The sequence below is a fragment of the Otolemur garnettii genome, unplaced genomic scaffold, assembly GCF_000181295.1.
Source record: "Otolemur garnettii isolate 467f Iridium unplaced genomic scaffold, OtoGar3 scaffold00009, whole genome shotgun sequence".
Classification (NCBI taxonomy): Eukaryota; Metazoa; Chordata; class Mammalia; order Primates; family Galagidae; genus Otolemur; species Otolemur garnettii.
The window spans coordinates 933,594-944,476 of NW_003852404.1; the positions used below are offsets into that span (position 1 = coordinate 933,594).

Below are 10,883 nucleotides of genomic sequence, written 5' to 3' on the forward strand. Positions count from 1 at the left end.
AAGACCGCAGTTTTGCTCTGTGGTTCTTGAACCAAACCTACAGTACTGTTGGATGTATGTCTATTTTTGAGGCCATCTCTTCCTGAAGACTGTAGTTTGGGTATGGGTTCTTATCATACAAGACTTTCAAAGCTTCCAATTGCTTCTCAGTGAAAATGGTTCGTCTCCTGTGTGAATGCATCTAGTAGTTGCCTTTTGGAAGCTCCTCTGTGCCTGACATCTTCTGATCCAGATGAACTCCTCTGATCAGACCTAAGGATGAGAGGTTATTTTGCTTTATTGTATTTCATTTTGAGAAATAAAGCCACCAAGGCCAATGTTAATGTCTATTGTTTTGTGGTACAGGATATGTGTTGATTATTCTTTTTTGTATGTTTTTAATGTTTTGTAACAAGTTTTTTTTTAATTTTAGATTAATGTGAATGTATAGACAATTAGGTTACATTGTTTGCGTTTGTTAGGTAGAGTCCCAAGTTATAGTTGTGCCCTCACCCAGGAAGTATGCTATATATCCTTACATTGTGCTGTTAGGTGAGAACACACCTGTAACAAAATATTTTAAAAGCAACAGATCCTTTTTTGCCTTTTTTTTTTTTTGGCTTGGGCCAAGTTTGAACCCACCACCTCCAGCATATGGGGCTGGCACCTTACTCCTTTGAGCCACAGGCACCGTCCCAAAAGCAACAAATCTTTATGTTTTTAAATTTACATCAGGCCAATTCATAACTGGGGCTGTTTTGTCTTGTTTCCCATTAGACTATTTTGGTATAGTAAAAATATGGCCACAAAGTACACATTACTACAACACTTGGAATTTGCTAAATGTTTCTTTACAATAATTCATTCAGAAATATAAAGCTAAGGGCAATCTTTTACTTTATCTTCATTGCAGTAGGCCGTGTCTTCCCAAAATTCCTATCTTAAAATACCAGTACCCAATGTGATGGTACACGGAGGTGGGGCCTTTGGGAGGTGATTAGGTTGTGAGGGTGGAGCCCTCATGAGGTGGAATTAGTGTCCTTTATAAAACAGACCTCAGAGAGTTCTCTCACTCTCTGATACCTATAGATTTCTCTCTTTAGCACTGTGTTAAAAGCACCCCACAAATTTGATATTATATTTTTATTTTCATTCATTTAGGCTCTCTTCTTTGACCCTTTAGGATTTCTTGAAAGTATGTTGTTTAATGGTCAAATATTTGGGAAATTTTTCATTATCTTTCTATTCCTGGTTTCTACTTTTATTCCATTGTAGTCAGAGGAATACGCTCTCTGATGACAATCCATTTAAATTTATTGAAATTTATTTTGTGGGCCAGTGGCTCATGCCTATAATCCCAGCACTTTGGGAGGCCAAGGTGGGAAGATTGCTTGAGCTCAGAAGTTCAAGACTAGCTTGAGCAAGAGTGAAACCGAGGGCTCGGCACCTGTGGCTCAAGTGGCTAAGGCGCCAGCCACATACACCTAAGCTGGCGGGTTTGAATCCAGCCCCGGCCCACCAAACAACGACAGCTGCAACCAAAAAATAGCCAGGCTTTGTGGCGGGCACCTGTGGTCCCAGCTACTTGGGAGGCAGAGGCAGGAGAATCGCTTGAGCCCAGGAGTTGGAGGTTGCTGTGAGCTGTGATGCCACTGGCACTCTACTCAGGGGGACAGCTTGAGGCTCTGTCTCAAATAAAATAAAAGAAAAAGAGTGAAACTGAGATTCCATCTCTACTAAAAATAGAAAAAATCAACCGGGCACTGTGGTAGGCATCTATAGTCCCAAAAACTCAGGAGGCTAAGGCAGGAGGATCTCCTGGACCCAAGAATTTAAGGTTGCTATGAGCTAGGCTGATGCCGTGGCACTCCAGCCAGGGCAACAGAGCAAGACTTTGTCTCAAAAAAACAAAAACTTATTTTGTGATATATCATATATCAATCTTGGTGACTTTTAATGTGTGCACTTGAAGAGAATGCGTTGTTGGGCAGAATATTCTATATATGTTATGTTAAGTTGGTAGATGGCATTTTAAAAAAAAATTTAAGATTAATATTTAAGATTTATACGAGGGTAGTTTACATTTTTTTTTGTTTCTAAGGTTATTTTCAAGTTGTAGTTGAGCCCTTCACCCAGTGGGCATGCTGTGTACCCTTACATCGTGCACATTAGGTGAGAACTTGGCAATCACCCTCCCTCCTCTACTTTCCCCTTTCCCTCCTCTCCACTCCCCCTCACTAGAATATAATTATGTTTGTGTTTTTCTTTCATATGGGTGTGTAGTTGTTTATATATTGGTTTCATGCTAGTGTTGAGTACATTGAATGTTCTTGTGATACTTCACTAAGAAGAATGTGTTTCAGTTCCATCCAGGTAAATACAAAAGATGTAAAGTCTCCAGGTTGATGGTATTTAATTCCTCTATATTCTTACTGATTTTCTGTCTACTTGTTCTGTTAACTACTGAGAGAGGAGTGTTGAGAGCCTCGAATAACTGTGAATTTATCTATTTCTCCTTAAAGTTCTCTCGAGTTTTGCTTCACTTACTTTGAAGTTCTGCCGTTTGGTGCATGGCATTTAGAATTTATGTCTTCTTGATGAATCAACCCCTTTGACATGATGAAATGTTCCTCCTCATCTCTGATAGCATGTTTGGGGGCTTTGTTTTCAGCAAGGATCTGTTTGTAGTAAACTCTCTCACTCTCTGTCTGAAAAGGTCTTTTTTTGTGATAATATTCTTGACTAAATGACGATTTATTCATAGTTGGATATTGAATTCCAACCTGATAGCACTTATCTCTTAGCTCTGTAAAGATGTTATTCTATTATCTTTGGACCTTGAATTTTGCTGTTGCAATATCTCTTTTCAATTTAATTTTTTTAAGGTACTCTGTCATTTCTCTTTGATGGCTTTTAAGATCCTATCTTGGCTAGCTGTAGTGGCTCACGGCTATAATCCCATCACTTTGGGAGGGCATGGCAGGAGGGTCACTTGAGGCCAGGAGGTCAAGATCAGACTGGGCAACATAGCAAGACTATCTCTACAAAAAATAAAATCAGCAGGGCATAGTGGTGAGTGACTATACTCCCAACTACTCTGGAGGCTGACATCAGAGGATCACCTAAGCCCAAGAGTTTGAAGTTACAGTGAGATATGATCGTGCCACTACACTCCAGCCTGGGCAACAGAGTGAGAACTAGTCTCTTAAAAAAAATTAAGTGGTGATGCCCATGGCTCAGTGCGTAGGGCACAGGCCCCACATACTGAGGGTGGCAGGTTCAAACCCAGCCCCACCAAACTGCAACAAAAAATAGCTGGGCGTCGTAGTGGGCACCTGTAGTCCCAGCTACTCGGGAGGCTGAGGCAAGAGAATTGCATAAGCCCAGGAGTTGGAGGTTGCTATGAGCTGTGTGATGCCATGGCACTCTACCAAGGGTGATAAAGTAAAACTTTGTCTCTACCAAAAAAAAAAAAAAATTAAGATCTTCTCTTTAACTTTGGTATTTTGATGTTTCTTTGCAATGCATCTAGGTTTGGGTTTATTTTTATTTCGGAGCCATGTGTGGTGGCTCATGTCTGTAATCCTAACACTCTGAGAGGCCAAAGAGGGAGGATCCCTTGAGCTCAGGAGTTCAAAGCCAGGATAAGTAAGGGTGACACCCTAGTTCTACCAAAAGTAGAAAAATTATGCAGGCATTGAGTACCTGTAGCCCCAGCTACTTGGGAAACTGAGGCAGGAAGATCACTTGAACCCAGGATTTTGAAATTGCTGTGAACAAGGCTGATACTATGGCACCTTAGCCTGGGCAATAGAGTGAGACCCTGCTCAAAAAAAAAAAAGTTTATTTTTATTTTTCCTGATTGGTATGAATGTGCTTCTTAAAACTGGTATTTATGATATTAATCAATACAGAATAAATTGTCAGACATTATGTCTTAAAATATTGATTCTCCATCTCCCCACCATCCCCATAATCTTTCTAGTTTCTTTTTGGGGAGTTCCTGTTAGAGATATATGTGACTATCTCATTCTATCTTGGATAACCTCTTTTTCATATGCTCCATAAAGCATATATTCCATCTTTTTATCTTGCTGTGCTGCATTTTTAGATTTTTCAGATATATTCTCCATGTCAATGATTCTCTTCAGAAATGTTAAATGTGATTTAAAAGTCCACCAAGTTTTAGATTTCAATATTTATATATAATTTCTAGGAGATCCGTTTAGTTCAAAATCTGCTTTTTAAAAAAAATAGTTATCTGGGACTAAACGAAGTTGGTCATGCCTGTGTAATCTCAGCACTTTGGGAGGCCAAGGTGGGAGGATCACTTGAGGCCAGGAGCTCAAGACCATACTGGGTGACATAGCAAGCTTTTGTCTGTATGAAAAAAAATTTAAATATTAGCCAAACGGCTCGGCGCCTATAGCTCAACCAGCTAAGGCGCCAGCCACGTACACCTAAGGTGGCAGGTTCGAATCCCCAGCCCGGACCCGCCAAACAACGACAGCTGCAACCAAAAGATAGCCGGGTGTTGTGGCGGACGCCTGTGGTCCCAGCTACTTGGGAGGCGGAGGCAGGAGACTCGCTTGAGCCCAGGAGTTGGAGGTTGCTGTGAGCATGATGCCATGGCACTCTACCCAGGGGGACAGCTTGAGGCCCTGTCTCAAAAAAAAAAAAAAAAGATATATATATATATATATTAGCCAAACGTGGTGCTGCATGCCTGCAGTCTCAGCTACTCAGGATGTTGAGGCAGGAGGATCACTTGAGCCCGGGAGTTTAAGGTTGCAATGAACTATGATGATGCCACTGCACTCTAGCTCAGGTGACAGAGTAAGACCCTGTCTTAAAGAAACAAAAGCAAAATGGATTTAAAACATCCAGAAAATTTTATTTTCTCATTAATGAGAAATCCAGATTTAGGTGGCATTTGGGTCAGTTGCATTAGTGGCTCCTCAGTACCATTGTGAACTGTCCAGGGGTGGGGAACCTTTTCACATTAATTTAGCTGTAATCAAATAAGGCCGCATTCAAGAAACTTCAATTAGATATACTTAAAAATGACATTATTTTGTAAAAATCTAATTGCTATGTACTTAATAATTTCAAAAAGTGAAACTACTTGTTAATTTTAAAATTAACTAACCTCCAAATGCTTTGTTGTGTCTGCATTTTGCTAGAAAGTATTTGAACATTTGGTTGTGGCATAGAAGTCCGTAGTTTCAGTTGATCTTCTAAATGGCATCAGTCATTTGTGACCTTAAGGGCATCTTGATTTGGGTTAGGTAGGAGAATGAAAATTCATAACAATATGTGGTTGAAAAGCAAGAAAGCATTTGGGGACATGTTCCTGAAGGTGTGGATATTCTATTGCATTTTCCCATAGTTCTGTTGGATCTTTCTTAGCATCAAACAATGACTTGAAAAATGTCATCTACCTTGACTGAGAGCTCAAACAATTCCATTTGTAGTTTTTTAGGTGCCTTGGTGATATCAATCAGGTGAGGCTGAAATGCTAATTTGAGTGTGATGTCATGGTTCTGGAAGTCAGTGAACCTTTCATTGTATGTATTCTCCAATTAATAGGTCTACAACAGCTGTATAATCTTCCAATGATTTACATATATCATCCTGCTTATCAAGGACCTTTTCTAACTGGGGAAAATGTTCATCCTAAATTTCCTTTAGAAGAAATGTCTTGAAAAAAAGATAGCTTTTTTCCCCAAATGCTTGGTTTTTGTTTTTTGTTTTTTTTTTGCCACACATCCTATATAGACTTAGTTTTACTTTGCAAAGAAATATCCAAGTCATTTTGATTTGGCATGATATTATGCAGAAATGCTGCATATCTATAGAAATCTGCTTCCAATAATCCACATTGCTGATTCTGTTCTTCATAAAATTTAACTGACTGTCCTCACATAGATAAACTTTTGGCTAGCACCTATCCCTGAAAAAGCCAACCCATTTTAGAATGATATGGAAATCTGCGCTAAATAGCTCATTGTTTAACTTTAGCTTGTTGTGAAACTGGCAATGCTGTGTTGCATTTGCACAAGTATAGTTAGCAATAATTATAATTTGTTGCAAAGTATCACTTAAAATAGTAGCTTTAGCATAGAGATTTTGCTGATGCAAGATACAATGAAAAGAAATAAGAACATCTGGATCTGTTAATACTTTTTTAAAAACTGGACAGTAAACCCTTCATGTTTTCCTGTCATGGAAAGTGCACTGTCTGTATATACACTCACTAAATTTACACAAATTTAGTCCAATTTCATGACATTTATCTTGAAAGTTGTTGAAGATATATATTCCCCATGTTTTGTTCATAAGAGTGCCCAAAGTGAGTTGCCCAAACTCTTTACAGCAAAGGAAATCTTCTGTTATGAGCCAAATTAAATATGAAACCTGCACTGAGTCAGTAGTATTGGTTGATTCATCCAAAAGAATTGAATAATATATATATATATTCCTTTCGAAGTATTGCATGAAGTTGCTCTGTTAAGTCGAAAGCTAATTCATGTTGCTGATCAGTTTTAGTTCTCCTTGATCAGTTATGGATCTCCTTGAAAGAGGCAGTTGTCTGTACTTTGAAACGTTATAGGGTGTCTAAGCATTCTACAACTTCAACAATGCATTCTTTCATAATTTCTACATCACTAATGGCTTCCCTTTTTTTCCCCCTGAGTATATAAACTACTTTACAAGTTGTTTCAGTGGCATTATTTCCAGTTCTCTCTCTCTCTCTTTTTTTTTCAAGAGGCAGAGTCTCACTTTATCGCCCTTGGTAGAGGGCTGTGGCATCACACAGCTCACAGCAACCTCCAACTCCTGGGCTTAGGCGATTCTCTTGCCTCAGCCTCTCAAGGAGCTGGGACTACAGGCACCCGCTACAATGCCTGGCAATTTTTTTGTTGTTGTTGCAGTTTGGCCAGGGTGGGTTTGAACCCGCCACCCTCAGTATATGGGGCTGGCGCCCTACTCACTGAGCCACAGGCGCCACCCTATTTCCAGTTCTTATTTCTGCTTGAAAGAATGGCCTTTGCTTTTGCTTTTCATGTTTTAATTCCTGCAATATGACCTTTTGGACCTCTTCCTCTAATTTAAAATATTTATGGTCCCTCCAATCCCTGGAGGGATCACTTCTGTGGTTTATCTTACAAGGGTACAAGTGAACCTTTCTAAGAGTAGAATATGAACATTTTGGCACAATAACTAGGTAAACGACATGAAGGCTATGTTAACCAGTTTGATGAAATGTTTCAAATTGTATGTGAAAACACCACACTGTACCCCAGAAATGCAGTAATGTACATAGTTACCATTCAATAAAAAAAAAATAAATAAGTAAATAAATAAAAAATATTTGTGGTATTTGTGAGTGTTACACTGCTGAGAGCGTTTAATTTCTTTAATGTTGATATTTTAGTATCACAAAGCAAGCAAATGATCTTATCTTTAGCAGAAACAAGGTAATGTTGCGATTCCCAATCCTCACTTAATAATCTATTTTCTTCCTTCAACATTCTCTTGGTCTTCTTTGACATCTTGTATTGTTAAGCAGATAGAATTAAAAAATACTGTTGACCCTGTCTCTACTAAAAATAGAAAGAACTAGCCAGGTGTTGTGTAGTGGGCACATGTAGTCCCAGCTACTTAGGAGACTGAGGCAAGGAGATTGCCTGAGCCCAAGATCTTGAGATTGCTGAGAGCTTTGATGCCAGGGCACTCTACCCAAGGTGACAGAGTGAGGCTCTGTCTCAAAAAAAAAACAAAAACAAAAACAAACTGTTGCTCTATGCAACTACTCACAAATTCTACTTTAAAGAGAAAGAATGAATCACTGTCAAAAGCTGATAACAGACTGGTGTTCTTGACCCCCATAAACTCTCACCAACTAGCATTGTGTGGTGGTGGAGCAAGTCAGGTATAGGAAGTTAAAAGTAAATTATGAGCATAGCAGCTGTCAATTTAGCCCTTACAGCTGTAATTTGTTACTAATTGTGTTGATCAGCCTGGGAGGATTATTTCATTGAAACTCATTTTTTTTTTTCAGAGATAGAGTCTCATTTTGTCACCCTCGGTAGAATGAAAGTCATTTTTTTCCTCTGGTGTTTTAAATGAGTTCATTTAAAAAAATAAAATAAAAATATAAAGGATGAACAAAAATGTACTAAATATTGAAAATGTAATAAAAATAGAATTGTTCAGTAAAATTCCGATTCAGTAAAAAGGCTGCACTTAAGGACCTCGAGGGCCACATGGCCTATCTAGGAAAGGAGTTAGAAATTTCCTGTATGGGCTTGAATTTGTTGGCCTGAGTCTATTGGAGAAGGCTGGCAGCTGTTGTATTTGTCTTCCAAAGGTGTCACTCAGGTCATCAGATGCCATAGAAAGAGCTCCAGCTTGAATGCTTAATTTAAGCATAAACTTCTTTTCTAAAAATCTTGATTTGTAATAGGCCAAAGATAGAAGCAACCGACGTGTACATAGATGGGTTGAATGGACAAACAAAATGTGGCATATCTACATAATGGAATATTATTCAGCCCTACAAAGGAAGGATCCTGTCATGTGCTACAACATATACAAACCTTGAGGACGTTATGGTAAGTGAAATAAGCCAGTCACAAAAGGACAAATACTGCATTATTTCACCTATATGAAATACCTAGAATAATCATACTTACAGAGACAGAAAATAAAAGCATGGCTGCCAGAGGCAGGGAGAGGGGAGGCAAAGGAGAATTGTTGCTCAATGGGTGCAGACTTTCAGTTTTGCAAGATGAAAAAGTTCTGAAGATCGGTTGTACAACAAGGTGAATGTACTTAACACCACTGAACTGTACACTTAAAAATGCTTAAGATGGCAAATTTTATGCATTGTATGTTTTACCACCATTAAATTGTTTCTAAAAGGGGAAAGAAAAAAAATCTTGATTTCAGTTTTAGATGGTCAATACACATACACACACATGGTACCAAAATTAGAAAGTGAGAAAGGGCATACAACGTTTTCACTATGGGCCTTCCCCTAGTCTTTTTTCCTGTCTCACAACCATCCAGTGCATCTCCCCTTGGGCATCAATCAATAACAACTTGGTTGTGTGTCCTTCCAAAGGTATTCTATGAGTCATTCTTTTGAATAGCTGCATGCTATTTCATTGTACATATGCACCACACTTTCACCATGCCCTGAAGGGTGATCATTTGTTGTATCTAGCTTGACATTTCTTTGAATTAACATCTTTTAGTTAAAAATATACACGCTATTAGGTGTTTCTTTATTTTACATACTCCTTATTTTAATTATACTCATTTTGATAGGGAATATATCCACACGGTTCAAAATACAGAAAGCATAAGAAGATAAACAAAACGTCACCCTTCTACTGCTCTCTCCCAGATCAACATACAGTAGAACCTCTGTAAGTTGACCATAACAAGGGACTACAACAAACTGGTCAACATACGGAGGTGGTCGGGCAGTGCCTGTGGCTCAGTGAGTAGGGTGCCAGCCCCATATACCAAGGGCGGAGGGTTCGAACCCAGCCCTGGCCAAACCGCAACAACAAAATAGCCAGGCATTGTGGTAGGCGCCTATAGTCCCAGCTCCTCAGGAGGCTGAGGCAAGAGAATCGCCTAAGCTGGAGGTTGCTGTGAGCTGTGATGCCATAGCACGCTACCAAGTGTGATGAAGTGAGACTCTGCCTCTAAAAAAAAAATATGGGGGTAGTCAACATAAGGAACTCTCATTGCATACATGTGGTGCATGTCTGGTCTATGAAAATTAGGTCTACTTAAGGAAGTGGTCAATGTAGGGAGATGATAACTATGGAGGTTCTGCTGTATCTCCTTCTGTGTCTGCTCTTTGTCAGCTCTGCTCTCTACCACAGGAAACTGTTTCCCAGGTTTCTTTGCCTGGTGGCTCTGGCTTGCTTCAGGCAATGAGGGAAGGCCAGGCACTAGTATAAATGGGAGGGTGGGAAGAGGGTAGAGTTCTCCTCTCTTTTCCCCTCATGCCTTGAGTAGTACATTGTCTTTCAACCTTTTTTTAATCTCATGGTACACTTGAACCTATAGTTAAACTTCCATGGCACACTTAAATTATGTTGATAAAAAAGAGTTAAAAATAGAATCTATTTACTGTGCTTCAAACTTCTTTCAAAAATAATTTAATTGATTCACCTCCGGAGGGAGAAAGAGAGGGATGTGGGGTGAGCAGAATGGAAACAGACTATAATCCCATGGAGCTAAGCAGTATGTCAGGATATGAAGAAGGTTCAGAACTTAATGCTTTTGAAGGAGCTGATGTGAAAGACATGAGGCTGGAAGTTGAAGCAGTTGTAGATGATATTCTCCTTGCTGTTAACAACATGTTTGTCTCAACAAGTCTGTGCTGTGCAGATGATGTGGCCTATGTCAATGTGGAAACAAAGGACAGGAATAGATAGGACCTGGAGCTCACTGAAGCAGGACTTAAGGAGCTAGGTTATGCTTTTGACCAGGTGGACTATCATTTGCAGACTCCCTACCATGAAACAGTCTAATCTTTGTTGGATATGCTCAGCCCTGCCTACTGGGAAGCATTTGGAAACACACTCCTTCAAAAACTGAAAGCTTGGTAAAGGGATGGACAGTCATGACTTAGCATTTTTCTTTTAGAGAGGACTGGTGCTGCTACAGAATGTTGACAGAAAACTTGAAATTGTTTGCATATGGTCATAGAAAGTAGATATTTGGTTTTGTGTCTTTATGACTTGCCTCAAATGTAGGCTTTTGACTCACATGATTATTGAATAATGAATTGGCTTTGTTTCTGGTTCACTAAAGGAATTCTGAGGCCACTGCTGTGACACCAACATTAAGACATTCACATTTCTTCATATACTATG

The 10,883-nt window shown here is 39.3% G+C and overlaps 1 pseudogene; it reads left to right on the plus strand.

The window, feature by feature from the left end:
• The first annotated feature begins 10,208 nt into the window (after nucleotides 1–10,208).
• LOC100941716 lies at nucleotides 10,209–10,634 on the plus strand (annotated as a pseudogene).
• Nucleotides 10,635–10,883: the final 249 nt, after the last annotated feature.